General features: G+C 41.8%; 25 non-coding genes across 25 annotated transcripts; all 25 read right to left on the bottom strand.

The window, feature by feature from the left end:
* Positions 1-1,015: 1,015 nt before the first annotated feature.
* Positions 1,016-1,097, bottom strand: trnas-aga (transfer RNA serine (anticodon AGA)). The gene has a single exon. It is a non-coding gene; the product is annotated as a tRNA-Ser (tRNA).
* A 632-nt stretch (positions 1,098-1,729) lies between these two features.
* On the bottom strand, positions 1,730-1,801 carry trnae-cuc (transfer RNA glutamic acid (anticodon CUC)). Its single transcript has one exon. It is a non-coding gene; the product is annotated as a tRNA-Glu (tRNA).
* A 1,288-nt stretch (positions 1,802-3,089) lies between these two features.
* On the bottom strand, positions 3,090-3,171 carry trnas-aga (transfer RNA serine (anticodon AGA)). Its single transcript has one exon. It is a non-coding gene; the product is annotated as a tRNA-Ser (tRNA).
* Positions 3,172-3,800: 629 nt separating this feature from the next.
* On the bottom strand, positions 3,801-3,872 carry trnae-cuc (transfer RNA glutamic acid (anticodon CUC)). The gene has a single exon. It is a non-coding gene; the product is annotated as a tRNA-Glu (tRNA).
* A 2,248-nt stretch (positions 3,873-6,120) lies between these two features.
* trnas-aga (transfer RNA serine (anticodon AGA)) lies at positions 6,121-6,202 on the bottom strand. Its single transcript has one exon. It is a non-coding gene; the product is annotated as a tRNA-Ser (tRNA).
* Positions 6,203-6,831: 629 nt separating this feature from the next.
* On the bottom strand, positions 6,832-6,903 carry trnae-cuc (transfer RNA glutamic acid (anticodon CUC)). Its single transcript has one exon. It is a non-coding gene; the product is annotated as a tRNA-Glu (tRNA).
* A 1,288-nt stretch (positions 6,904-8,191) lies between these two features.
* On the bottom strand, positions 8,192-8,273 carry trnas-aga (transfer RNA serine (anticodon AGA)). The gene has a single exon. It is a non-coding gene; the product is annotated as a tRNA-Ser (tRNA).
* A 629-nt stretch (positions 8,274-8,902) lies between these two features.
* Positions 8,903-8,974, bottom strand: trnae-cuc (transfer RNA glutamic acid (anticodon CUC)). Its single transcript has one exon. It is a non-coding gene; the product is annotated as a tRNA-Glu (tRNA).
* Positions 8,975-10,263: 1,289 nt separating this feature from the next.
* On the bottom strand, positions 10,264-10,345 carry trnas-aga (transfer RNA serine (anticodon AGA)). The gene has a single exon. It is a non-coding gene; the product is annotated as a tRNA-Ser (tRNA).
* Positions 10,346-10,974: 629 nt separating this feature from the next.
* On the bottom strand, positions 10,975-11,046 carry trnae-cuc (transfer RNA glutamic acid (anticodon CUC)). Its single transcript has one exon. It is a non-coding gene; the product is annotated as a tRNA-Glu (tRNA).
* Positions 11,047-12,334: 1,288 nt separating this feature from the next.
* Positions 12,335-12,416, bottom strand: trnas-aga (transfer RNA serine (anticodon AGA)). Its single transcript has one exon. It is a non-coding gene; the product is annotated as a tRNA-Ser (tRNA).
* Positions 12,417-13,045: 629 nt separating this feature from the next.
* Positions 13,046-13,117, bottom strand: trnae-cuc (transfer RNA glutamic acid (anticodon CUC)). The gene has a single exon. It is a non-coding gene; the product is annotated as a tRNA-Glu (tRNA).
* Positions 13,118-14,405: 1,288 nt separating this feature from the next.
* On the bottom strand, positions 14,406-14,487 carry trnas-aga (transfer RNA serine (anticodon AGA)). Its single transcript has one exon. It is a non-coding gene; the product is annotated as a tRNA-Ser (tRNA).
* A 629-nt stretch (positions 14,488-15,116) lies between these two features.
* trnae-cuc (transfer RNA glutamic acid (anticodon CUC)) lies at positions 15,117-15,188 on the bottom strand. The gene has a single exon. It is a non-coding gene; the product is annotated as a tRNA-Glu (tRNA).
* A 1,288-nt stretch (positions 15,189-16,476) lies between these two features.
* trnas-aga (transfer RNA serine (anticodon AGA)) lies at positions 16,477-16,558 on the bottom strand. The gene has a single exon. It is a non-coding gene; the product is annotated as a tRNA-Ser (tRNA).
* A 629-nt stretch (positions 16,559-17,187) lies between these two features.
* On the bottom strand, positions 17,188-17,259 carry trnae-cuc (transfer RNA glutamic acid (anticodon CUC)). The gene has a single exon. It is a non-coding gene; the product is annotated as a tRNA-Glu (tRNA).
* A 1,288-nt stretch (positions 17,260-18,547) lies between these two features.
* On the bottom strand, positions 18,548-18,629 carry trnas-aga (transfer RNA serine (anticodon AGA)). Its single transcript has one exon. It is a non-coding gene; the product is annotated as a tRNA-Ser (tRNA).
* A 633-nt stretch (positions 18,630-19,262) lies between these two features.
* trnae-cuc (transfer RNA glutamic acid (anticodon CUC)) lies at positions 19,263-19,334 on the bottom strand. The gene has a single exon. It is a non-coding gene; the product is annotated as a tRNA-Glu (tRNA).
* A 1,288-nt stretch (positions 19,335-20,622) lies between these two features.
* On the bottom strand, positions 20,623-20,704 carry trnas-aga (transfer RNA serine (anticodon AGA)). The gene has a single exon. It is a non-coding gene; the product is annotated as a tRNA-Ser (tRNA).
* Positions 20,705-21,333: 629 nt separating this feature from the next.
* trnae-cuc (transfer RNA glutamic acid (anticodon CUC)) lies at positions 21,334-21,405 on the bottom strand. The gene has a single exon. It is a non-coding gene; the product is annotated as a tRNA-Glu (tRNA).
* A 1,288-nt stretch (positions 21,406-22,693) lies between these two features.
* Positions 22,694-22,775, bottom strand: trnas-aga (transfer RNA serine (anticodon AGA)). The gene has a single exon. It is a non-coding gene; the product is annotated as a tRNA-Ser (tRNA).
* A 629-nt stretch (positions 22,776-23,404) lies between these two features.
* On the bottom strand, positions 23,405-23,476 carry trnae-cuc (transfer RNA glutamic acid (anticodon CUC)). Its single transcript has one exon. It is a non-coding gene; the product is annotated as a tRNA-Glu (tRNA).
* Positions 23,477-24,980: 1,504 nt separating this feature from the next.
* On the bottom strand, positions 24,981-25,052 carry trnae-cuc (transfer RNA glutamic acid (anticodon CUC)). The gene has a single exon. It is a non-coding gene; the product is annotated as a tRNA-Glu (tRNA).
* Positions 25,053-26,340: 1,288 nt separating this feature from the next.
* Positions 26,341-26,422, bottom strand: trnas-aga (transfer RNA serine (anticodon AGA)). Its single transcript has one exon. It is a non-coding gene; the product is annotated as a tRNA-Ser (tRNA).
* Positions 26,423-27,051: 629 nt separating this feature from the next.
* Positions 27,052-27,123, bottom strand: trnae-cuc (transfer RNA glutamic acid (anticodon CUC)). Its single transcript has one exon. It is a non-coding gene; the product is annotated as a tRNA-Glu (tRNA).
* Between the last annotated feature and the right edge of the window lie 596 nt (positions 27,124-27,719).

Below are 27,719 nucleotides of genomic sequence, written 5' to 3'. Positions count from 1 at the left end.
GACATGCCATTCGACTCTCTCGTCAAAGAAACATCCACTGTTTTCCTGAAGGGAAATAAACTTCTGTCTAGAGTGAGTACAAATGTTCATCCGCTTTGGTTTTGCATGCTTTCATTGCTTATATTTACTTCACACAGAAACAGACCTAATGCCTTTTTAATCTGTACATCTCAAGCAAAAAGGATGTGTTTGGAAGCATAAAGAAACACGTTTCAACAACGAAAATATTCAGACACTATAGTAAAGTATATAGCTACAACCAAAGGGTACACACAATACCAACGTTTAATGCAAAAGGTACCCGGTCTAATTATTAAACGTTTCGTTTTGAAAGAATCTACGCAAAAACAACACCAACAAAAAAGCTTATCGACGCTTCATGTACTAAAACGCCGAGCTCGGAAAACCCGACTCCTGTCCATTATTACTGGTCATTGGCGCTCTCTACTGCTGAGAATAACGAAGCCGTGTTCCAAAAGGAGATCAAAAGGTTTTTGCGTTAAGCTTTTTGCTTCTGCCGGACTGCGCTGGATTGAGCATTTCGAAAAGCGACACTCAGCATGCGCATGTAACAGTCAAATGCTATCGGTTTATTGTTCATTATAATAATAACAACATAAAACGACGACGACGACAGCAATAATAAAAAAAAAGACAAAAAAGGGAATAATAATGCAATTTTATTTGTATCAACATGACTGGTGCAAACTGGTCAGGACTGTAGGTACATGCAGCCGCTTCTCAAACTGTGTGATGACTGAGCCCCGATTAAAGCGCATTGAAAGCGGTAGTTTTCTGTGTACGGTTTTTGTTAAACACTGTTCCATGGACAGCATTTTGTATTCATTTTGATGTTGATCAGGAAAGCCCTGGTGATTGTATTCCATTTTTTTTGTTGGTTCCTGAATAGTTTACTGTCCCGAATTAATACTGTGAAAGTGAAAGGCATCATGTGCCAGAATGAAGGTGTATTTGGTAGCTAATGTAGCTACGCAGTCAGTGGCTAAAAGTACGTCGTTGTCGGCAGGATTCGAACCTGCGCGGGGAGACCCCAATGGATTTCTAGTCCATCGCCTTAACCACTCGGCCACGACAACATTTAAGCTGTTGTGAACAGCTTAACGTAAAAATCATAACTTTCCTTTCAGCCCACAGGCTGGTCATTTCGGCAGTAGAGAGAACCAATGGGCCAGCCATCACTGAAAGACGCTCGGTGTTCCTAAGTCGTTGTTGTAGTACACCAAGCCACCTTAAGTATTTTTCCTTTTTTATTGATTTTCATGTATTTGTTTTTACCGTCAAGCTTTTTAGACTCTTTCCTTCGTGACGCCTCAAACACTGATGCTTTGAACACTGTGCGCGGAACAGATCCGAAAAAGATTCACCAACCTTTTGAGTGTTTATCTAAATCTACATGAAACTGTATTGTTAAAATCCAATTTCAAAACACGTGGGTACAGTAAGTTAAAGGCAAATAAGAAGAAAAAGTCATGATCTGTAAAGTGTCTATATCTATAGAGGTACTTACTTGAAACGAGCGCAGAGAGGACATTTGAGGATGATGTTTTAGCATGTGAATTTGGGATTTTTTGTCAATCTAAACAAAAACATGTAGCAGTAAAGTTCCAGCGTGCACACTCGGTTATATAAATGGGCGCGCATAATGTCTCCGTTGCTTGTAGTAGAAGAGTGATGTACAGTGGGCCGTTTGAAGTAGTAATAGCTGAAGTTCCCTGACCGGGAATCGAACCCGGGCCGCGGCGGTGAGAGCGCCGAATCCTAGCCACTAGACCACCAGGGAGATGTGGTCTCAGGTCTGGCAGTGAGGCTGATGAGATTGAAACCGTTCGAACTTGGCTTTGATTTAGTGCAAACCGATTTGCAAGCATGCGCAGTTGCCAAGCGTTCGGGAAACGCCCACTGAACGAGGCGTCTTTAAAATATTCGGATCGCTTCCAACTAAACTCAAATCCTCATATGTTTGGATGTTTAGCCTATAGGTGCATGTGCGGATACATCCGTTCATGGCTACACGGTCTGGATGGAAGTTCTGTGACCATACTGATTCTACGTGGACATGCCATTCGACTCTCTCGTCAAAGAAACATCCACTGTTTTCCTGAAGGGAAATAAACTTCTGTCTAGAGTGAGTACAAATGTTCATCCGCTTTGGTTTTGCATGCTTTCATTGCTTATATTTACTTCACACAGAAACAGACCTAATGCCTTTTTAATCTGTACATCTCAAGCAAAAAGGATGTGTTTGGAAGCATAAAGAAACACGTTTCAACAACGAAAATATTCAGACACTATAGTAAAGTATATAGCTACAACCAAAGGGTACACACAATACCAACGTTTAATGCAAAAGGTACCCGGTCTAATTATTAAACGTTTCGTTTTGAAAGAATCTACGCAAAAACAACACCAACAAAAAAGCTTATCGACGCTTCATGTACTAAAACGCCGAGCTCGGAAAACCCGACTCCTGTCCATTATTACTGGTCATTGGCGCTCTCTACTGCTGAGAATAACGAAGCCGTGTTCCAAAAGGAGATCAAAAGGTTTTTGCGTTAAGCTTTTTGCTTCTGCCGGACTGCGCTGGATTGAGCATTTCGAAAAGCGACACTCAGCATGCGCATGTAACAGTCAAATGCTATCGGTTTATTGTTCATTATAATAATAACAACATAAAACGACGACGACGACAGCAATAATAAAAAAAAAGACAAAAAAGGGAATAATAATGCAATTTTATTTGTATCAACATGACTGGTGCAAACTGGTCAGGACTGTAGGTACATGCAGCCGCTTCTCAAACTGTGTGATGACTGAGCCCCGATTAAAGCGCATTGAAAGCGGTAGTTTTCTGTGTACGGTTTTTGTTAAACACTGTTCCATGGACAGCATTTTGTATTCATTTTGATGTTGATCAGGAAAGCCCTGGTGATTGTATTCCATTTTTTTTGTTGGTTCCTGAATAGTTTACTGTCCCGAATTAATACTGTGAAAGTGAAAGGCATCATGTGCCAGAATGAAGGTGTATTTGGTAGCTAATGTAGCTACGCAGTCAGTGGCTAAAAGTACGTCGTTGTCGGCAGGATTCGAACCTGCGCGGGGAGACCCCAATGGATTTCTAGTCCATCGCCTTAACCACTCGGCCACGACAACATTTAAGCTGTTGTGAACAGCTTAACGTAAAAATCATAACTTTCCTTTCAGCCCACAGGCTGGTCATTTCGGCAGTAGAGAGAACCAATGGGCCAGCCATCACTGAAAGATGCTCGGTGTTCCTAAGTCGTTGTTGTAGTACACCAAGCCACCTTAAGTATTTTTCCTTTTTTATTGATTTTCATGTATTTGTTTTTACCGTCAAGCTTTTTAGACTCTTTCCTTCGTGACGCCTCAAACACTGATGCTTTGAACACTGTGCGCGGCACAGATCCGAAAAAGATTCACCAACCTTTTGAGTGTTTATCTAAATCTACATGAAACTGTATTGTTAAAATCCAATTTCAAAACACGTGGGTACAGTAAGTTAAAGGCAAATAAGAAGAAAAAGTCATGATCTGTAAAGTGTCCTCTATAGAGGTACTTACTTGAAACGAGCGCAGAGAGGACATTTGAGGATGATGTTTTAGCATGTGAATTTGGGATTTTTTGTCAATCTAAGCAAAAACATGTAGCAGTAAAGTTCCAGCGTGCACACTCGGTTATATAAATGGGCGCGCATAATGTCTCCGTTGCTTGTGGTAGAAGAGTGATGTACAGTGGGCCGTTTGAAGTAGTAATAGCCGAAGTTCCCTGACCGGGAATCGAACCCGGGCCGCGGCGGTGAGAGCGCCGAATCCTAGCCACTAGACCACCAGGGAGATGTGGTCTCAGGTCTGGCAGTGAGGCTGATGACATTGAAACCGTTCGAACTTGGCTTTGATTTAGTGCAAACCGATTTGCAAGCATGCGCAGTTGCCAAGCGTTCGGGAAACGGCCACTGAACGAGGCGTCTTTAAAATATTCGGATCGCTTCCAACTAAACTCAAATCCTCATATGTTTGGATGTTTAGCCTATAGGTGCATGTGCGGATACATCCGTTCATGGCTACACGGTCTGGATGGAAGTTCTGTGACCATACTGATTCTACGTGGACATGCCATTCGACTCTCTCGTCAAAGAAACATCCACTGTTTTCCTGAAGGGAAATAAACTTCTGTCTAGAGTGAGTACAAATGTTCATCCGCTTTGGTTTTGCATGCTTTCATTGCTTATATTTACTTCACACAGAAACAGACCTAATGCCTTTTTAATCTGTACATCTCAAGCAAAAAGGATGTGTTTGGAAGCATAAAGAAACACGTTTCAACAACGAAAATATTCAGACACTATAGTAAAGTATATAGCTACAACCAAAGGGTACACACAATACCAACGTTTAATGCAAAAGGTACCCGGTCTAATTATTAAACGTTTCGTTTTGAAAGAATCTACGCAAAAACAACACCAACAAAAAAGCTTATCGACGCTTCATGTACTAAAACGCCGAGCTCGGAAAACCCGACTCCTGTCCATTATTACTGGTCATTGGCGCTCTCTACTGCTGAGAATAACGAAGCCGTGTTCCAAAAGGAGATCAAAAGGTTTTTGCGTTAAGCTTTTTGCTTCTGCCGGACTGCGCTGGATTGAGCATTTCGAAAAGCGACACTCAGCATGCGCATGTAACAGTCATATGCTATCGGTTTATTGTTCATTATAATAATAACATAAAACGACGACGACGACGACAGCAATAATAAAAAAAAAGACAAAAAAGGGAATAATAATGCAATTTTATTTGTATCAACATGACTGGTGCAAACTGGTCAGGACTGTAGGTACATGCAGCCGCTTCTCAAACTGTGTGATGACTGAGCCCCGATTAAAGCGCATTGAAAGCGGTAGTTTTCTGTGTACGGTTTTTGTTAAACACTGTTCCATGGACAGCATTTTGTATTCATTTTGATGTTGATCAGGAAAGCCCTGGTGATTGTATTCCATTTTTTTTGTTGGTTCCTGAATAGTTTACTGTCCCGAATTAATACTGTGAAAGTGAAAGGCATCATGTGCCAGAATGAAGGTGTATTTGGTAGCTAATGTAGCTACGCAGTCAGTGGCTAAAAGTACGTCGTTGTCGGCAGGATTCGAACCTACAAATGTTCATCCGCTTTGGTTTTGCATGCTTTCATTGCTTATATTTACTTCACACAGAAACAGACCTAATGCCTTTTTAATCTGTACATCTCAAGCAAAAAGGATGTGTTTGGAAGCATAAAGAAACACGTTTCAACAACGAAAATATTCAGACACTATAGTAAAGTATATAGCTACAACCAAAGGGTACACACAATACCAACGTTTAATGCAAAAGGTACCCGGTCTAATTATTAAACGTTTCGTTTTGAAAGAATCTACGCAAAAACAACACCAACAAAAAAGCTTATCGACGCTTCATGTACTAAAACGCCGAGCTCGGAAAACCCGACTCCTGTCCATTATTACTGGTCATTGGCGCTCTCTACTGCTGAGAATAACGAAGCCGTGTTCCAAAAGGAGATCAAAAGGTTTTTGCGTTAAGCTTTTTGCTTCTGCCGGACTGCGCTGGATTGAGCATTTCGAAAAGCGACACTCAGCATGCGCATGTAACAGTCAAATGCTATCGGTTTATTGTTCATTATAATAATAACAACATAAAACGACGACGACGACAGCAATAATAAAAAAAAAGACAAAAAAGGGAATAATAATGCAATTTTATTTGTATCAACATGACTGGTGCAAACTGGTCAGGACTGTAGGTACATGCAGCCGCTTCTCAAACTGTGTGATGACTGAGCCCCGATTAAAGCGCATTGAAAGCGGTAGTTTTCTGTGTACGGTTTTTGTTAAACACTGTTCCATGGACAGCATTTTGTATTCATTTTGATGTTGATCAGGAAAGCCCTGGTGATTGTATTCCATTTTTTTTGTTGGTTCCTGAATAGTTTACTGTCCCGAATTAATACTGTGAAAGTGAAAGGCATCATGTGCCAGAATGAAGGTGTATTTGGTAGCTAATGTAGCTACGCAGTCAGTGGCTAAAAGTACGTCGTTGTCGGCAGGATTCGAACCTGCGCGGGGAGACCCCAATGGATTTCTAGTCCATCGCCTTAACCACTCGGCCACGACAACATTTAAGCTGTTGTGAACAGCTTAACGTAAAAATCATAACTTTCCTTTCAGCCCACAGGCTGGTCATTTCGGCAGTAGAGAGAACCAATGGGCCAGCCATCACTGAAAGACGCTCGGTGTTCCTAAGTCGTTGTTGTAGTACACCAAGCCACCTTAAGTATTTTTCCTTTTTTATTGATTTTCATGTATTTGTTTTTACCATCAAGCTTTTTAGACTCTTTCCTTCGTGACGCCTCAAACACTGATGCTTTGAACACTGTGCACGGCACAGATCCGAAAAAGATTCACCAACCTTTTGAGTGTTTATCTAAATCTACATGAAACTGTATTGTTAAAATCCAATTTCAAAACACGTGGGTACAGTAAGTTAAAGGCAAATAAGAAGAAAAAGTCATGATCTGTAAAGTGTCCTCTATAGAGGTACTTACTTGAAACGAGCGCAGAGAGGACATTTGAGGATGATGTTTTAGCATGTGAATTTGGGATTTTTTGTCAATCTAAGCAAAAACATGTAGCAGTAAAGTTCCAGCGTGCACACTCGGTTATATAAATGGGCGCGCATAATGTCTCCGTTGCTTGTAGTAGAAGAGTGATGTACAGTGGGCCGTTTGAAGTAGTAATAGCTGAAGTTCCCTGACCGGGAATCGAACCCGGGCCGCGGCGGTGAGAGCGCCGAATCCTAGCCACTAGACCACCAGGGAGATGTGCTCTCAGGTCTGGCAGTGAGGCTGATGAGATTGAAACCGTTCGAACTTGGCTTTGATTTAGTGCAAACCGATTTGCAAGCATGCGCAGTTGCCAAGCGTTCGGGAAACGCCCACTGAACGAGGCGTCTTTAAAATATTCGGATCGCTTCCAACTAAACTCAAATCCTCATATGTTTGGATGTTTAGCCTATAGGTGCATGTGCGGATACATCCGTTCATGGCTACACGGTCTGGATGGAAGTTCTGTGACCATACTGATTCTACGTGGACATGCCATTCGACTCTCTCGTCAAAGAAACATCCACTGTTTTCCTGAAGGGAAATAAACTTCTGTCTAGAGTGAGTACAAATGTTCATCCGCTTTGGTTTTGCATGCTTTCATTGCTTATATTTACTTCACACAGAAACAGACCTAATGCCTTTTTAATCTGTACATCTCAAGCAAAAAGGATGTGTTTGGAAGCATAAAGAAACACGTTTCAACAACGAAAACATTCAGACACTATAGTAAAGTATATAGCTACAACCAAAGGGTACACACAATACCAACGTTTAATGCAAAAGGTACCCGGTCTAATTATTAAACGTTTCGTTTTGAAAGAATCTACGCAAAAACAACACCAACAAAAAAGCTTATCGACGCTTCATGTACTAAAACGCCGAGCTCGGAAAACCCGACTCCTGTCCATTATTACTGGTCATTGGCGCTCTCTACTGCTGAGAATAACGAAGCCGTGTTCCAAAAGGAGATCAAAAGGTTTTTGCGTTAAGCTTTTTGCTTCTGCCGGACTGCGCTGGATTGAGCATTTCGAAAAGCGACACTCAGCATGCGCATGTAACAGTCAAATGCTATCGGTTTATTGTTCATTATAATAATAACAACATAAAACGACGACGACGACAGCAATAATAAAAAAAAAGACAAAAAAGGGAATAATAATGCAATTTTATTTGTATCAACATGACTGGTGCAAACTGGTCAGGACTGTAGGTACATGCAGCCGCTTCTCAAACTGTGTGATGACTGAGCCCCGATTAAAGCGCATTGAAAGCGGTAGTTTTCTGTGTACGGTTTTTGTTAAACACTGTTCCATGGACAGCATTTTGTATTCATTTTGATGTTGATCAGGAAAGCCCTGGTGATTGTATTCCATTTTTTTTGTTGGTTCCTGAATAGTTTACTGTCCCGAATTAATACTGTGAAAGTGAAAGGCATCATGTGCCAGAATGAAGGTGTATTTGGTAGCTAATGTAGCTACGCAGTCAGTGGCTAAAAGTACGTCGTTGTCGGCAGGATTCGAACCTGCGCGGGGAGACCCCAATGGATTTCTAGTCCATCGCCTTAACCACTCGGCCACGACAACATTTAAGCTGTTGTGAACAGCTTAACGTAAAAATCATAACTTTCCTTTCAGCCCACAGGCTGGTCATTTCGGCAGTAGAGAGAACCAATGGGCCAGCCATCACTGAAAGACGCTCGGTGTTCCTAAGTCGTTGTTGTAGTACACCAAGCCACCTTAAGTATTTTTCCTTTTTTATTGATTTTCATGTATTTGTTTTTACCGTCAAGCTTTTTAGACTCTTTCCTTCGTGACGCCTCAAACACTGATGCTTTGAACACTGTGCGCGGAACAGATCCGAAAAAGATTCACCAACCTTTTGAGTGTTTATCTAAATCTACATGAAACTGTATTGTTAAAATCCAATTTCAAAACACGTGGGTACAGTAAGTTAAAGGCAAATAAGAAGAAAAAGTCATGATCTGTAAAGTGTCCTCTATAGAGGTACTTACTTGAAACGAGCGCAGAGAGGACATTTGAGGATGATGTTTTAGCATGTGAATTTGGGATTTTTTGTCAATCTAAACAAAAACATGTAGCAGTAAAGTTCCAGCGTGCACACTCGGTTATATAAATGGGCGCGCATAATGTCTCCGTTGCTTGTAGTAGAAGAGTGATGTACAGTGGGCCGTTTGAAGTAGTAATAGCTGAAGTTCCCTGACCGGGAATCGAACCCGGGCCGCGGCGGTGAGAGCGCCGAATCCTAGCCACTAGACCACCAGGGAGATGTGCTCTCAGGTCTGGCAGTGAGGCTGATGAGATTGAAACCGTTCGAACTTGGCTTTGATTTAGTGCAAACCGATTTGCAAGCATGCGCAGTTGCCAAGCGTTCGGGAAACGCCCACTGAACGAGGCGTCTTTAAAATATTCGGATCGCTTCCAACTAAACTCAAATCCTCATATGTTTGGATGTTTAGCCTATAGGTGCATGTGCGGATACATCCGTTCATGGCTACACGGTCTGGATGGAAGTTCTGTGACCATACTGATTCTACGTGGACATGCCATTCGACTCTCTCGTCAAAGAAACATCCACTGTTTTCCTGAAGGGAAATAAACTTCTGTCTAGAGTGAGTACAAATGTTCATCCGCTTTGGTTTTGCATGCTTTCATTGCTTATATTTACTTCACACAGAAACAGACCTAATGCCTTTTTAATCTGTACATCTCAAGCAAAAAGGATGTGTTTGGAAGCATAAAGAAACACGTTTCAACAACGAAAATATTCAGACACTATAGTAAAGTATATAGCTACAACCAAAGGGTACACACAATACCAACGTTTAATGCAAAAGGTACCCGGTCTAATTATTAAACGTTTCGTTTTGAAAGAATCTACGCAAAAACAACACCAACAAAAAAGCTTATCGACGCTTCATGTACTAAAACGCCGAGCTCGGAAAACCCGACTCCTGTCCATTATTACTGGTCATTGGCGCTCTCTACTGCTGAGAATAACGAAGCCGTGTTCCAAAAGGAGATCAAAAGGTTTTTGCGTTAAGCTTTTTGCTTCTGCCGGACTGCGCTGGATTGAGCATTTCGAAAAGCGACACTCAGCATGCGCATGTAACAGTCAAATGCTATCGGTTTATTGTTCATTATAATAATAACAACATAAAACGACGACGACGACAGCAATAATAAAAAAAAAAGACAAAAAAGGGAATAATAATGCAATTTTATTTGTATCAACATGACTGGTGCAAACTGGTCAGGACTGTAGGTACATGCAGCCGCTTCTCAAACTGTGTGATGACTGAGCCCCGATTAAAGCGCATTGAAAGCGGTAGTTTTCTGTGTACGGTTTTTGTTAAACACTGTTCCATGGACAGCATTTTGTATTCATTTTGATGTTGATCAGGAAAGCCCTGGTGATTGTATTCCATTTTTTTTGTTGGTTCCTGAATAGTTTACTGTCCCGAATTAATACTGTGAAAGTGAAAGGCATCATGTGCCAGAATGAAGGTGTATTTGGTAGCTAATGTAGCTACGCAGTCAGTGGCTAAAAGTACGCCGTTGTCGGCAGGATTCGAACCTGCGCGGGGAGACCCCAATGGATTTCTAGTCCATCGCCTTAACCACTCGGCCACGACAACATTTAAGCTGTTGTGAACAGCTTAACGTAAAAATCATAACTTTCCTTTCAGCCCACAGGCTGGTCATTTCGGCAGTAGAGAGAACCAATGGGCCAGCCATCACTGAAAGACGCTCGGTGTTCCTAAGTCGTTGTTGTAGTACACCAAGCCACCTTAAGTATTTTTCCTTTTTTATTGATTTTCATGTATTTGTTTTTACCGTCAAGCTTTTTAGACTCTTTCCTTCGTGACGCCTCAAACACTGATGCTTTGAACACTGTGCACGGCACAGATCCGAAAAAGATTCACCAACCTTTTGAGTGTTTATCTAAATCTACATGAAACTGTATTGTTAAAATCCAATTTCAAAACACGTGGGTACAGTAAGTTAAAGGCAAATAAGAAGAAAAAGTCATGATCTGTAAAGTGTCCTCTATAGAGGTACTTACTTGAAACGAGCGCAGAGAGGACATTTGAGGATGATGTTTTAGCATGTGAATTTGGGATTTTTTGTCAATCTAAGCAAAAACATGTAGCAGTAAAGTTCCAGCGTGCACACTCGGTTATATAAATGGGCGCGCATAATGTCTCCGTTGCTTGTAGTAGAAGAGTGATGTACAGTGGGCCGTTTGAAGTAGTAATAGCTGAAGTTCCCTGACCGGGAATCGAACCCGGGCCGCGGCGGTGAGAGCGCCGAATCCTAGCCACTAGACCACCAGGGAGATGTGGTCTCAGGTCTGGCAGTGAGGCTGATGAGATTGAAACCGTTCGAACTTGGCTTTGATTTAGTGCAAACCGATTTGCAAGCATGCGCAGTTGCCAAGCGTTCGGGAAACGCCCACTGAACGAGGCGTCTTTAAAATATTCGGATCGCTTCCAACTAAACTCAAATCCTCATATGTTTGGATGTTTAGCCTATAGGTGCATGTGCGGATACATCCGTTCATGGCTACACGGTCTGGATGGAAGTTCTGTGACCATACTGATTCTACGTTGACATGCCATTCGACTCTCTCGTCAAAGAAACATCCACTGTTTTCCTGAAGGGAAATAAACTTCTGTCTAGAGTGAGTACAAATGTTCATCCGCTTTGGTTTTGCATGCTTTCATTGCTTATATTTACTTCACACAGAAACAGACCTAATGCCTTTTTAATCTGTACATCTCAAGCAAAAAGGATGTGTTTGGAAGCATAAAGAAACACGTTTCAACAACGAAAATATTCAGACACTATAGTAAAGTATATAGCTACAACCAAAGGGTACACACAATACCAACGTTTAATGCAAAAGGTACCCGGTCTAATTATTAAACGTTTCGTTTTGAAAGAATCTACGCAAAAACAACACCAACAAAAAAGCTTATCGACGCTTCATGTACCAAAACGCCGAGCTCGGAAAACCCGACTCCTGTCCATTATTACTGGTCATTGGCGCTCTCTACTGCTGAGAATAACGAAGCCGTGTTCCAAAAGGAGATCAAAAGGTTTTTGCGTTAAGCTTTTTGCTTCTGCCGGACTGCGCTGGATTGAGCATTTCGAAAAGCGACACTCAGCATGCGCATGTAACAGTCAAATGCTATCGGTTTATTGTTCATTATAATAATAACAACATAAAACGACGACGACGACAGCAATAATAAAAAAAAAGACAAAAAAGGGAATAATAATGCAATTTTATTTGTATCAACATGACTGGTGCAAACTGGTCAGGACTGTAGGTACATGCAGCCGCTTCTCAAACTGTGTGATGACTGAGCCCCGATTAAAGCGCATTGAAAGCGGTAGTTTTCTGTGTACGGTTTTTGTTAAACACTGTTCCATGGACAGCATTTTGTATTCATTTTGATGTTGATCAGGAAAGCCCTGGTGATTGTATTCCATTTTTTTTGTTGGTTCCTGAATAGTTAACTGTCCCGAATTAATACTGTGAAAGTGAAAGGCATCATGTGCCAGAATGAAGGTGTATTTGGTAGCTAATGTAGCTACGCAGTCAGTGGCTAAAAGTACGTCGTTGTCGGCAGGATTCGAACCTGCGCGGGGAGACCCCAATGGATTTCTAGTCCATCGCCTTAACCACTCGGCCACGACAACATTTAAGCTGTTGTGAACAGCTTAACGTAAAAATCATAACTTTCCTTTCAGCCCACAGGCTGGTCATTTCGGCAGTAGAGAGAACCAATGGGCCAGCCATCACTGAAAGACGCTCGGTGTTCCTAAGTCGTTGTTGTAGTACACCAAGCCACCTTAAGTATTTTTCCTTTTTTATTGATTTTCATGTATTTGTTTTTACCGTCAAGCTTTTTAGACTCTTTCCTTCGTGACGCCTCAAACACTGATGCTTTGAACACTGTGCGCGGCACAGATCCGAAAAAGATTCACCAACCTTTTGAGTGTTTATCTAAATCTACATGAAACTGTATTGTTAAAATCCAATTTCAAAACACGTGGGTACAGTAAGTTAAAGGCAAATAAGAAGAAAAAGTCATGATCTGTAAAGTGTCCTCTATAGAGGTACTTACTTGAAACGAGCGCAGAGAGGACATTTGAGGATGATGTTTTAGCATGTGAATTTGGGATTTTTTGTCAATCTAAGCAAAAACATGTAGCAGTAAAGTTCCAGCGTGCACACTCGGTTATATAAATGGGCGCGCATAATGTCTCCGTTGCTTGTAGTAGAAGAGTGATGTACAGTGGGCCGTTTGAAGTAGTAATAGCTGAAGTTCCCTGACCGGGAATCGAACCCGGGCCGCGGCGGTGAGAGCGCCGAATCCTAGCCACTAGACCACCAGGGAGATGTGCTCTCAGGTCTGGCAGTGAGGCTGATGAGATTGAAACCGTTCGAACTTGGCTTTGATTTAGTGCAAACCGATTTGCAAGCATGCGCAGTTGCCAAGCGTTCGGGAAACGCCCACTGAACGAGGCGTCTTTAAAATATTCGGATCGCTTCCAACTAAACTCAAATCCTCATATGTTTGGATGTTTAGCCTATAGGTGCATGTGCGGATACATCCGTTCATGGCTACACGGTCTGGATGGAAGTTCTGTGACCATACTGATTCTACGTGGACATGCCATTCGACTCTCTCGTCAAAGAAACATCCACTGTTTTCCTGAAGGGAAATAAACTTCTGTCTAGAGTGAGTACAAATGTTCATCCGCTTTGGTTTTGCATGCTTTCATTGCTTATATTTACTTCACACAGAAACAGACCTAATGCCTTTTTAATCTGTACATCTCAAGCAAAAAGGATGTGTTTGGAAGCATAAAGAAACACGTTTCAACAACGAAAATATTCAGACACTATAGTAAAGTATATAGCTACAACCAAAGGGTACACACAATACCAACGTTTAATGCAAAAGGTACCCGGTCTAATTATTAAACGTTTCGTTTTGAAAGAATCTACGCAAAAACAACACCAACAAAAAAGCTTATCGACGCTTCATGTACTAAAACGCCGAGCTCGGAAAACCCGACTCCTGTCCATTATTACTGGTCATTGGCGCTCTCTACTGCTGAGAATAACGAAGCCGTGTTCCAAAAGGAGATCAAAAGGTTTTTGCGTTAAGCTTTTTGCTTCTGCCGGACTGCGCTGGATTGAGCATTTCGAAAAGCGACACTCAGCATGCGCATGTAACAGTCAAATGCTATCGGTTTATTGTTCATTATAATAATAACAACATAAAACGACGACGACGACAGCAATAATAAAAAAAAAGACAAAAAAGGGAATAATAATGCAATTTTTTTTGTATCAACATGACTGGTGCAAACTGGTCAGGACTGTAGGTACATGCAGCCGCTTCTCAAACTGTGTGATGACTGAGCCCCGATTAAAGCGCATTGAAAGCGGTAGTTTTCTGTGTACGGTTTTTGTTAAACACTGTTCCATGGACAGCATTTTGTATTCATTTTGATGTTGATCAGGAAAGCCCTGGTGATTGTATTCCATTTTTTTTGTTGGTTCCTGAATAGTTTACTGTCCCGAATTAATACTGTGAAAGTGAAAGGCATCATGTGCCAGAATGAAGGTGTATTTGGTAGCTAATGTAGCTACGCAGTCAGTGGCTAAAAGTACGTCGTTGTCGGCAGGATTCGAACCTGCGCGGGGAGACCCCAATGGATTTCTAGTCCATCGCCTTAACCACTCGGCCACGACAACATTTAAGCTGTTGTGAACAGCTTAACGTAAAAATCATAACTTTCCTTTCAGCCCACAGGCTGGTCATTTCGGCAGTAGAGAGAACCAATGGGCCAGCCATCACTGAAAGACGCTCGGTGTTCCTAAGTCGTTGTTGTAGTACACCAAGCCACCTTAAGTATTTTTCCTTTTTTATTGATTTTCATGTATTTGTTTTTACCGTCAAGCTTTTTAGACTCTTTCCTTCGTGACGCCTCAAACACTGATGCTTTGAACACTGTGCGCGGCACAGATCCGAAAAAGATTCACCAACCTTTTGAGTGTTTATCTAAATCTACATGAAACTGTATTGTTAAAATCCAATTTCAAAACACGTGGGTACAGTAAGTTAAAGGCAAATAAGAAGAAAAAGTCATGATCTGTAAAGTGTCCTCTATAGAGGTACTTACTTGAAACGAGCGCAGAGAGGACATTTGAGGATGATGTTTTAGCATGTGAATTTGGGATTTTTTGTCAATCTAAGCAAAAACATGTAGCAGTAAAGTTCCAGCGTGCACACTCGGTTATATAAATGGGCGCGCATAATGTCTCCGTTGCTTGTAGTAGAAGAGTGATGTACAGTGGGCCGTTTGAAGTAGTAATAGCTGAAGTTCCCTGACCGGGAATCGAACCCGGGCCGCGGCGGTGAGAGCGCCGAATCCTAGCCACTAGACCACCAGGGAGATGTGCTCTCAGGTCTGGCAGTGAGGCTGATGAGATTGAAACCGTTCGAACTTGGCTTTGATTTAGTGCAAACCGATTTGCAAGCATGCGCAGTTGCCAAGCGTTCGGGAAACGCCCACTGAACGAGGCGTCTTTAAAATATTCGGATCGCTTCCAACTAAACTCAAATCCTCATATGTTTGGATGTTTAGCCTATAGGTGCATGTGCGGATACATCCGTTCATGGCTACACGGTCTGGATGGAAGTTCTGTGACCATACTGATTCTACGTGGACATGCCATTCGACTCTCTCGTCAAAGAAACATCCACTGTTTTCCTGAAGGGAAATAAACTTCTGTCTAGAGTGAGTACAAATGTTCATCCGCTTTGGTTTTGCATGCTTTCATTGCTTATATTTACTTCACACAGAAACAGACCTAATGCCTTTTTAATCTGTACATCTCAAGCAAAAAGGATGTGTTTGGAAGCATAAAGAAACACGTTTCAACAACGAAAATATTCAGACACTATAGTAAAGTATATAGCTACAACCAAAGGGTACACACAATACCAACGTTTAATGCAAAAGGTACCCGGTCTAATTATTAAACGTTTCGTTTTGAAAGAATCTACGCAAAAACAACACCAACAAAAAAGCTTATCGACGCTTCATGTACTAAAACGCCGAGCTCGGAAAACCCGACTCCTGTCCATTATTACTGGTCATTGGCGCTCTCTACTGCTGAGAATAACGAAGCCGTGTTCCAAAAGGAGATCAAAAGGTTTTTGCGTTAAGCTTTTTGCTTCTGCCGGACTGCGCTGGATTGAGCATTTCGAAAAGCGACACTCAGCATGCGCATGTAACAGTCAAATGCTATCGGTTTATTGTTCATTATAATAATAACAACATAAAACGACGACGACGACAGCAATAATAAAAAAAAAGACAAAAAAGGGAATAATAATGCAATTTTTTTTGTATCAACATGACTGGTGCAAACTGGTCAGGACTGTAGGTACATGCAGCCGCTTCTCAAACTGTGTGATGACTGAGCCCCGATTAAAGCGCATTGAAAGCGGTAGTTTTCTGTGTACGGTTTTTGTTAAACACTGTTCCATGGACAGCATTTTGTATTCATTTTGATGTTGATCAGGAAAGCCCTGGTGATTGTATTCCATTTTTTTTGTTGGTTCCTGAATAGTTTACTGTCCCGAATTAATACTGTGAAAGTGAAAGGCATCATGTGCCAGAATGAAGGTGTATTTGGTAGCTAATGTAGCTACGCAGTCAGTGGCTAAAAGTACGTCGTTGTCGGCAGGATTCGAACCTGCGCGGGGAGACCCCAATGGATTTCTAGTCCATCGCCTTAACCACTCGGCCACGACAACATTTAAGCTGTTGTGAACAGCTTAACGTAAAAATCATAACTTTCCTTTCAGCCCACAGGCTGGTCATTTCGGCAGTAGAGAGAACCAATGGGCCAGCCATCACTGAAAGACGCTCGGTGTTCCTAAGTCGTTGTTGTAGTACACCAAGCCACCTTAAGTATTTTTCCTTTTTTATTGATTTTCATGTATTTGTTTTTACCGTCAAGCTTTTTAGACTCTTTCCTTCGTGACGCCTCAAACACTGATGCTTTGAACACTGTGCGCGGCACAGATCCGAAAAAGATTCACCAACCTTTTGAGTGTTTATCTAAATCTACATGAAACTGTATTGTTAAAATCCAATTTCAAAACACGTGGGTACAGTAAGTTAAAGGCAAATAAGAAGAAAAAGTCATGATCTGTAAAGTGTCCTCTATAGAGGTACTTACTTGAAACGAGCGCAGAGAGGACATTTGAGGATGATGTTTTAGCATGTGAATTTGGGATTTTTTGTCAATCTAAGCAAAAACATGTAGCAGTAAAGTTCCAGCGTGCACACTCGGTTATATAAATGGGCGCGCATAATGTCTCCGTTGCTTGTAGTAGAAGAGTGATGTACAGTGGGCCGTTTGAAGTAGTAATAGCTGAAGTTCCCTGACCGGGAATCGAACCCGGGCCGCGGCGGTGAGAGCGCCGAATCCTAGCCACTAGACCACCAGGGAGATGTGGTCTCAGGTCTGGCAGTGAGGCTGATGAGATTGAAACCGTTCGAACTTGGCTTTGATTTAGTGCAAACCGATTTGCAAGCATGCGCAGTTGCCAAGCGTTCGGGAAACGCCCACTGAACGAGGCGTCTTTAAAATATTCGGATCGCTTCCAACTAAACTCAAATCCTCATATGTTTGGATGTTTAGCCTATAGGTGCATGTGCGGATACATCCGTTCATGGCTACACGGTCTGGATGGAAGTTCTGTGACCATACTGATTCTACGTGGACATGCCATTCGACTCTCTCGTCAAAGAAACATCCACTGTTTTCCTGAAGGGAAATAAACTTCTGTCTAGAGTGAGTACAAATGTTCATCCGCTTTGGTTTTGCATGCTTTCATTGCTTATATTTACTTCACACAGAAACAGACCTAATGCCTTTTTAATCTGTACATCTCAAGCAAAAAGGATGTGTTTGGAAGTATAAAGAAACACGTTTCAACAACGAAAATATTCAGACACTATAGTAAAGTATATAGCTACAACCAAAGGGTACACACAATACCAACGTTTAATGCAAAAGGTACCCGGTCTAATTATTAAACGTTTCGTTTTGAAAGAATCTACGCAAAAACAACACCAACAAAAAAGCTTATCGACGCTTCATGTACTAAAACGCCGAGCTCGGAAAACCCGACTCCTGTCCATTATTACTGGTCATTGGCTCTCTCTACTGCTGAGAATAACGAAGCCGTGTTCCAAAAGGAGATCAAAAGGTTTTTGCGTTAAGCTTTTTGCTTCTGCCGGACTGCGCTGGATTGAGCATTTCGAAAAGCGACACTCAGCATGCGCATGTAACAGTCAAATGCTATCGGTTTATTGTTCATTATAATAATAACAACATAAAACGACGACGACGACAGCAATAATAAAAAAAAAGACAAAAAAGGGAATAATAATGCAATTTTATTTGTATCAACATGACTGGTGCAAACTGGTCAGGACTGTAGGTACATGCAGCCGCTTCTCAAACTGTGTGATGACTGAGCCCCGATTAAAGCGCATTGAAAGCGGTAGTTTTCTGTGTACGGTTTTTGTTAAACACTGTTCCATGGACAGCATTTTGTATTCATTTTGATGTTGATCAGGAAAGCCCTGGTGATTGTATTCCATTTTTTTTGTTGGTTCCTGAATAGTTTACTGTCCCGAATTAATACTGTGAAAGTGAAAGGCATCATGTGCCAGAATGAAGGTGTATTTGGTAGCTAATGTAGCTACGCAGTCAGTGGCTAAAAGTACGCCGTTGTCGGCAGGATTCGAACCTGCGCGGGGAGACCCCAATGGATTTCTAGTCCATCGCCTTAACCACTCGGCCACGACAACATTTAAGCTGTTGTGAACAGCTTAACGTAAAAATCATAACTTTCCTTTCAGCCCACAGGCTGGTCATTTCGGCAGTAGAGAGAACCAATGGGCCAGCCATCACTGAAAGACGCTCGGTGTTCCTAAGTCGTTGTTGTAGTACACCAAGCCACCTTAAGTATTTTTCCTTTTTTATTGATTTTCATGTATTTGTTTTTACCGTCAAGCTTTTTAGACTCTTTCCTTCGTGACGCCTCAAACACTGATGCTTTGAACACTGTGCCCGCGCGGCACAGATCCGAAAAAGATTCACCAACCTTTTGAGTGTTTATCTAAATCTACATGAAACTGTATTGTTAAAATCCAATTTCAAAACACGTGGGTACAGTAAGTTAAAGGCAAATAAGAAGAAAAAGTCATGATCTGTAAAGTGTCCTCTATAGAGGTACTTACTTGAAACGAGCGCAGAGAGGACATTTGAGGATGATGTTTTAGCATGTGAATTTGGGATTTTTTGTCAATCTAAGCAAAAACATGTAGCAGTAAAGTTCCAGCGTGCACACTCGGTTATATAAATGGGCGCGCATAATGTCTCTGTTGCTTGTAGTAGAAGAGTGATGTACAGTGGGCCGTTTGAAGTAGTAATAGCTGAAGTTCCCTGACCGGGAATCGAACCCGGGCCGCGGCGGTGAGAGCGCCGAATCCTAGCCACTAGACCACCAGGGAGATGTGCTCTCAGGTCTGGCAGTGAGGCTGATGAGATTGAAACCGTTCGAACTTGGCTTTGATTTAGTGCAAACCGATTTGCAAGCATGCGCAGTTGCCAAGCGTTCGGGAAACGCCCACTGAACGAGGCGTCTTTAAAATATTCGGATCGCTTCCAACTAAACTCAAATCCTCATATGTTTGGATGTTTAGCCTATAGGTGCATGTGCGGATACATCCGTTCATGGCTACACGGTCTGGATGGAAGTTCTGTGACCATACTGATTCTACGTGGACATGCCATTCGACTCTCTCGTCAAAGAAACATCCACTGTTTTCCTGAAGGGAAATAAACTTCTGTCTAGAGTGAGTACAAATGTTCATCCGCTTTGGTTTTGCATGCTTTCATTGCTTATATTTACTTCACACAGAAACAGACCTAATGCCTTTTTAATCTGTACATCTCAAGCAAAAAGGATGTGTTTGGAAGTATAAAGAAACACGTTTCAACAACGAAAATATTCAGACACTATAGTAAAGTATATAGCTACAACCAAAGGGTACACACAATACCAACGTTTAATGCAAAAGGTACCCGGTCTAATTATTAAACGTTTCGTTTTGAAAGAATCTACGCAAAAACAACACCAACAAAAAAGCTTATCGACGCTTCATGTACTAAAACGCCGAGCTCGGAAAACCCGACTCCTGTCCATTATTACTGGTCATTGGCTCTCTCTACTGCTGAGAATAACGAAGCCGTGTTCCAAAAGGAGATCAAAAGGTTTTTGCGTTAAGCTTTTTGCTTCTGCCGGACTGCGCTGGATTGAGCATTTCGAAAAGCGACACTCAGCATGCGCATGTAACAGTCAAATGCTATCGGTTTATTGTTCATTATAATAATAACAACATAAAACGACGACGACGACAGCAATAATAAAAAAAAAGACAAAAAAGGGAATAATAATGCAATTTTATTTGTATCAACATGACTGGTGCAAACTGGTCAGGACTGTAGGTACATGCAGCCGCTTCTCAAACTGTGTGATGACTGAGCCCCGATTAAAGCGCATTGAAAGCGGTAGTTTTCTGTGTACGGTTTTTGTTAAACACTGTTCCATGGACAGCATTTTGTATTCATTTTGATGTTGATCAGGAAAGCCCTGGTGATTGTATTCCATTTTTTTTGTTGGTTCCTGAATAGTTTACTGTCCCGAATTAATACTGTGAAAGTGAAAGGCATCATGTGCCAGAATGAAGGTGTATTTGGTAGCTAATGTAGCTACGCAGTCAGTGGCTAAAAGTACGCCGTTGTCGGCAGGATTCGAACCTGCGCGGGGAGACCCCAATGGATTTCTAGTCCATCGCCTTAACCACTCGGCCACGACAACATTTAAGCTGTTGTGAACAGCTTAACGTAAAAATCATAACTTTCCTTTCAGCCCACAGGCTGGTCATTTCGGCAGTAGAGAGAACCAATGGGCCAGCCATCACTGAAAGACGCTCGGTGTTCCTAAGTCGTTGTTGTAGTACACCAAGCCACCTTAAGTATTTTTCCTTTTTTATTGATTTTCATGTATTTGTTTTTACCGTCAAGCTTTTTAGACTCTTTCCTTCGTGACGCCTCAAACACTGATGCTTTGAACACTGTGCACGGCACAGATCCGAAAAAGATTCACCAACCTTTTGAGTGTTTATCTAAATCTACATGAAACTGTATTGTTAAAATCCAATTTCAAAACACGTGGGTACAGTAAGTTAAAGGCAAATAAGAAGAAAAAGTCATGATCTGTAAAGTGTCCTCTATAGAGGTACTTACTTGAAACGAGCGCAGAGAGGACATTTGAGGATGATGTTTTAGCATGTGAATTTGGGATTTTTTGTCAATCTAAGCAAAAACATGTAGCAGTAAAGTTCCAGCGTGCACACTCGGTTATATAAATGGGCGCGCATAATGTCTCTGTTGCTTGTAGTAGAAGAGTGATGTACAGTGGGCCGTTTGAAGTAGTAATAGCTGAAGTTCCCTGACCGGGAATCGAACCCGGGCCGCGGCGGTGAGAGCGCCGAATCCTAGCCACTAGACCACCAGGGAGATGTGCTCTCAGGTCTGGCAGTGAGGCTGATGAGATTGAAACCGTTCGAACTTGGCTTTGATTTAGTGCAAACCGATTTGCAAGCATGCGCAGTTGCCAAGCGTTCGGGAAACGCCCACTGAACGAGGCGTCTTTAAAATATTCGGATCGCTTCCAACTAAACTCAAATCCTCATATGTTTGGATGTTTAGCCTATAGGTGCATGTGCGGATACATCCGTTCATGGCTACACGGTCTGGATGGAAGTTCTGTGACCATACTGATTCTACGTGGACATGCCATTCGACTCTCTCGTCAAAGAAACATCCACTGTTTTCCTGAAGGGAAATAAACTTCTGTCTAGAGTGAGTACAAATGTTCATCCGCTTTGGTTTTGCATGCTTTCATTGCTTATATTTACTTCACACAGAAACAGACCTAATGCCTTTTTAATCTGTACATCTCAAGCAAAAAGGATGTGTTTGGAAGTATAAAGAAACACGTTTCAACAACGAAAATATTCAGACACTATAGTAAAGTATATAGCTACAACCAAAGGGTACACACAATACCAACGTTTAATGCAAAAGGTACCCGGTCTAATTATTAAACGTTTCGTTTTGAAAGAATCTACGCAAAAACAACACCAACAAAAAAGCTTATCGACGCTTCATGTACTAAAACGCCGAGCTCGGAAAACCCGACTCCTGTCCATTATTACTGGTCATTGGCGCTCTCTACTGCTGAGAATAACGAAGCCGTGTTCCAAAAGGAGATCAAAAGGTTTTTGCGTTAAGCTTTTTGCTTCTGCCGGACTGCGCTGGATTGAGCATTTCGAAAAGCGACACTCAGCATGCGCATGTAACAGTCAAATGCTATCGGTTTATTGTTCATTATAATAATAACAACATAAAACGACGACGACGACAGCAATAATAAAAAAAAAGACAAAAAAGGGAATAATAATGCAATTTTATTTGTATCAACATGACTGGTGCAAACTGGTCAGGACTGTAGGTACATGCAGCCGCTTCTCAAACTGTGTGATGACTGAGCCCCGATTAAAGCGCATTGAAAGCGGTAGTTTTCTGTGTACGGTTTTTGTTAAACACTGTTCCATGGACAGCATTTTGTATTCATTTTGATGTTGATCAGGAAAGCCCTGGTGATTGTATTCCATTTTTTTTGTTGGTTCCTGAATAGTTTACTGTCCCGAATTAATACTGTGAAAGTGAAAGGCATCATGTGCCAGAATGAAGGTGTATTTGGTAGCTAATGTAGCTACGCAGTCAGTGGCTAAAAGTACGCCGTTGTCGGCAGGATTCGAACCTGCGCGGGGAGACCCCAATGGATTTCTAGTCCATCGCCTTAACCACTCGGCCACGACAACATTTAAGCTGTTGTGAACAGCTTAACGTAAAAATCATAACTTTCCTTTCAGCCCACAGGCTGGTCATTTCGGCAGTAGAGAGAACCAATGGGCCAGCCATCACTGAAAGACGCTCGGTGTTCCTAAGTCGTTGTTGTAGTACACCAAGCCACCTTAAGTATTTTTCCTTTTTTATTGATTTTCATGTATTTGTTTTTACCGTCAAGCTTTTTAGACTCTTTCCTTCGTGACGCCTCAAACACTGATGCTTTGAACACTGTGCGCGGCACAGATCCGAAAAAGATTCACCAACCTTTTGAGTGTTTATCTAAATCTACATGAAACTGTATTGTTAAAATCCAATTTCAAAACACGTGGGTACAGTAAGTTAAAGGCAAATAAGAAGAAAAAGTCATGATCTGTAAAGTGTCCTCTATAGAGGTACTTACTTGAAACGAGCGCAGAGAGGACATTTGAGGATGATGTTTTAGCATGTGAATTTGGGATTTTTTGTCAATCTAAGCAAAAACATGTAGCAGTAAAGTTCCAGCGTGCACACTCGGTTATATAAATGGGCGCGCATAATGTCTCCGTTGCTTGTAGTAGAAGAGTGATGTACAGTGGGCCGTTTGAAGTAGTAATAGCTGAAGTTCCCTGACCGGGAATCGAACCCGGGCCGCGGCGGTGAGAGCGCCGAATCCTAGCCACTAGACCACCAGGGAGATGTGGTCTCAGGTCTGGCAGTGAGGCTGATGAGATTGAAACCGTTCGAACTTGGCTTTGATTTAGTGCAAACCGATTTGCAAGCATGCGCAGTTGCCAAGCGTTCGGGAAACGCCCACTGAACGAGGCGTCTTTAAAATATTCGGATCGCTTCCAACTAAACTCAAATCCTCATATGTTTGGATGTTTAGCCTATAGGTGCATGTGCGGATACATCCGTTCATGGCTACACGGTCTGGATGGAAGTTCTGTGACCATACTGATTCTACGTGGACATGCCATTCGACTCTCTCGTCAAAGAAACATCCACTGTTTTCCTGAAGGGAAATAAACTTCTGTCTAGAGTGAGTACAAATGTTCATCCGCTTTGGTTTTGCATGCTTTCATTGCTTATATTTACTTCACACAGAAACAGACCTAATGCCTTTTTAATCTGTACATCTCAAGCAAAAAGGATGTGTTTGGAAGCATAAAGAAACACGTTTCAACAACGAAAATATTCAGACACTATAGTAAAGTATATAGCTACAACCAAAGGGTACACACAATACCAACGTTTAATGCAAAAGGTACCCGGTCTAATTATTAAACGTTTCGTTTTGAAAGAATCTACGCAAAAACAACACCAACAAAAAAGCTTATCGACGCTTCATGTACTAAAACGCCGAGCTCGGAAAACCCGACTCCTGTCCATTATTACTGGTCATTGGCGCTCTCTACTGCTGAGAATAACGAAGCCGTGTTCCAAAAGGAGATCAAAAGGTTTTTGCGTTAAGCTTTTTGCTTCTGCCGGACTGCGCTGGATTGAGCATTTCGAAAAGCGACACTCAGCATGCGCATGTAACAGTCAAATGCTATCGGTTTATTGTTCATTATAATAATAACATAAAACGACGACGACGACAGCAATAATAAAAAAAAAGACAAAAAAGGGAATAATAATGCAATTTTATTTGTATCAACATGACTGGTGCAAACTGGTCAGGACTGTAGGTACATGCAGCCGCTTCTCAAACTGTGTGATGACTGAGCCCCGATTAAAGCGCATTGAAAGCGGTAGTATTTGTTTTTACCGTCAAGCTTTTTAGACTCTTTCCTTCGTGACGCCTCAAACACTGATGCTTTGAACACTGTGCACGGCACAGATCCGAAAAAGATTCACCAACCTTTTGAGTGTTTATCTAAATCTACATGAAACTGTATTGTTAAAATCCAATTTCAAAACACGTGGGTACAGTAAGTTAAAGGCAAATAAGAAGAAAAAGTCATGATCTGTAAAGTGTCCTCTATAGAGGTACTTACTTGAAACGAGCGCAGAGAGGACATTTGAGGATGATGTTTTAGCATGTGAATTTGGGATTTTTTGTCAATCTAAGCAAAAACATGTAGCAGTAAAGTTCCAGCGTGCACACTCGGTTATATAAATGGGCGCGCATAATGTCTCTGTTGCTTGTAGTAGAAGAGTGATGTACAGTGGGCCGTTTGAAGTAGTAATAGCTGAAGTTCCCTGACCGGGAATCGAACCCGGGCCGCGGCGGTGAGAGCGCCGAATCCTAGCCACTAGACCACCAGGGAGATGTGCTCTCAGGTCTGGCAGTGAGGCTGATGAGATTGAAACCGTTCGAACTTGGCTTTGATTTAGTGCAAACCGATTTGCAAGCATGCGCAGTTGCCAAGCGTTCGGGAAACGCCCACTGAACGAGGCGTCTTTAAAATATTCGGATCGCTTCCAACTAAACTCAAATCCTCATATGTTTGGATGTTTAGCCTATAGGTGCATGTGCGGATACATCCGTTCATGGCTACACGGTCTGGATGGAAGTTCTGTGACCATACTGATTCTACGTGGACATGCCATTCGACTCTCTCGTCAAAGAAACATCCACTGTTTTCCTGAAGGGAAATAAACTTCTGTCTAGAGTGAGTACAAATGTTCATCCGCTTTGGTTTTGCATGCTTTCATTGCTTATATTTACTTCACACAGAAACAGACCTAATGCCTTTTTAATCTGTACATCTCAAGCAAAAAGGATGTGTTTGGAAGTATAAAGAAACACGTTTCAACAACGAAAATATTCAGACACTATAGTAAAGTATATAGCTACAACCAAAGGGTACACACAATACCAACGTTTAATGCAAAAGGTACCCGGTCTAATTATTAAACGTTTCGTTTTGAAAGAATCTACGCAAAAACAACACCAACAAAAAAGCTTATCGACGCTTCATGTACTAAAACGCCGAGCTCGGAAAACCCGACTCCTGTCCATTATTACTGGTCATTGGCTCTCTCTACTGCTGAGAATAACGAAGCCGTGTTCCAAAAGGAGATCAAAAGGTTTTTGCGTTAAGCTTTTTGCTTCTGCCGGACTGCGCTGGATTGAGCATTTCGAAAAGCGACACTCAGCATGCGCATGTAACAGTCAAATGCTATCGGTTTATTGTTCATTATAATAATAACAACATAAAACGACGACGACGACAGCAATAATAAAAAAAAAGACAAAAAAGGGAATAATAATGCAATTTTATTTGTATCAACATGACTGGTGCAAACTGGTCAGGACTGTAGGTACATGCAGCCGCTTCTCAAACTGTGTGATGACTGAGCCCCGATTAAAGCGCATTGAAAGCGGTAGTTTTCTGTGTACGGTTTTTGTTAAACACTGTTCCATGGACAGCATTTTGTATTCATTTTGATGTTGATCAGGAAAGCCCTGGTGATTGTATTCCATTTTTTTTGTTGGTTCCTGAATAGTTTACTGTCCCGAATTAATACTGTGAAAGTGAAAGGCATCATGTGCCAGAATGAAGGTGTATTTGGTAGCTAATGTAGCTACGCAGTCAGTGGCTAAAAGTACGCCGTTGTCGGCAGGATTCGAACCTGCGCGGGGAGACCCCAATGGATTTCTAGTCCATCGCCTTAACCACTCGGCCACGACAACATTTAAGCTGTTGTGAACAGCTTAACGTAAAAATCATAACTTTCCTTTCAGCCCACAGGCTGGTCATTTCGGCAGTAGAGAGAACCAATGGGCCAGCCATCACTGAAAGACGCTCGGTGTTCCTAAGTCGTTGTTGTAGTACACCAAGCCACCTTAAGTATTTTTCCTTTTTTATTGATTTTCATGTATTTGTTTTTACCGTCAAGCTTTTTAGACTCTTTCCTTCGTGACGCCTCAAACACTGATGCTTTGAACACTGTGCGCGGCACAGATCCGAAAAAGATTCACCAACCTTTTGAGTGTTTATCTAAATCTACATGAAACTGTATTGTTAAAATCCAATTTCAAAACACGTGGGTACAGTAAGTTAAAGGCAAATAAGAAGAAAAAGTCATGATCTGTAAAGTGTCCTCTATAGAGGTACTTACTTGAAACGAGCGCAGAGAGGACATTTGAGGATGATGTTTTAGCATGTGAATTTGGGATTTTTTGTCAATCTAAGCAAAAACATGTAGCAGTAAAGTTCCAGCGTGCACACTCGGTTATATAAATGGGCGCGCATAATGTCTCCGTTGCTTGTAGTAGAAGAGTGATGTACAGTGGGCCGTTTGAAGTAGTAATAGCTGAAGTTCCCTGACCGGGAATCGAACCCGGGCCGCGGCGGTGAGAGCGCCGAATCCTAGCCACTAGACCACCAGGGAGATGTGGTCTCAGGTCTGGCAGTGAGGCTGATGAGATTGAAACCGTTCGAACTTGGCTTTGATTTAGTGCAAACCGATTTGCAAGCATGCGCAGTTGCCAAGCGTTCGGGAAACGCCCACTGAACGAGGCGTCTTTAAAATATTCGGATCGCTTCCAACTAAACTCAAATCCTCATATGTTTGGATGTTTAGCCTATAGGTGCATGTGCGGATACATCCGTTCATGGCTACACGGTCTGGATGGAAGTTCTGTGACCATACTGATTCTACGTGGACATGCCATTCGACTCTCTCGTCAAAGAAACATCCACTGTTTTCCTGAAGGGAAATAAACTTCTGTCTAGAGTGAGTACAAATGTTCATCCGCTTTGGTTTTGCATGCTTTCATTGCTTATATTTACTTCACACAGAAACAGACCTAATGCCTTTTTAATCTGTACATCTCAAGCAAAAAGGATGTGTTTGGAAGCATAAAGAAACACGTTTCAACAACGAAAATATTCAGACACTATAGTAAAGTATATAGCTACAACCAAAGGGTACACACAATACCAACGTTTAATGCAAAAGGTACCCGGTCTAATTATTAAACGTTT

The sequence above is a fragment of the Trichomycterus rosablanca genome, chromosome 3, assembly GCF_030014385.1.
Source record: "Trichomycterus rosablanca isolate fTriRos1 chromosome 3, fTriRos1.hap1, whole genome shotgun sequence".
Taxonomy (NCBI): Eukaryota; Metazoa; Chordata; class Actinopteri; order Siluriformes; family Trichomycteridae; genus Trichomycterus; species Trichomycterus rosablanca.
This window is presented reverse-complemented; position numbering and strand designations above follow the sequence as displayed.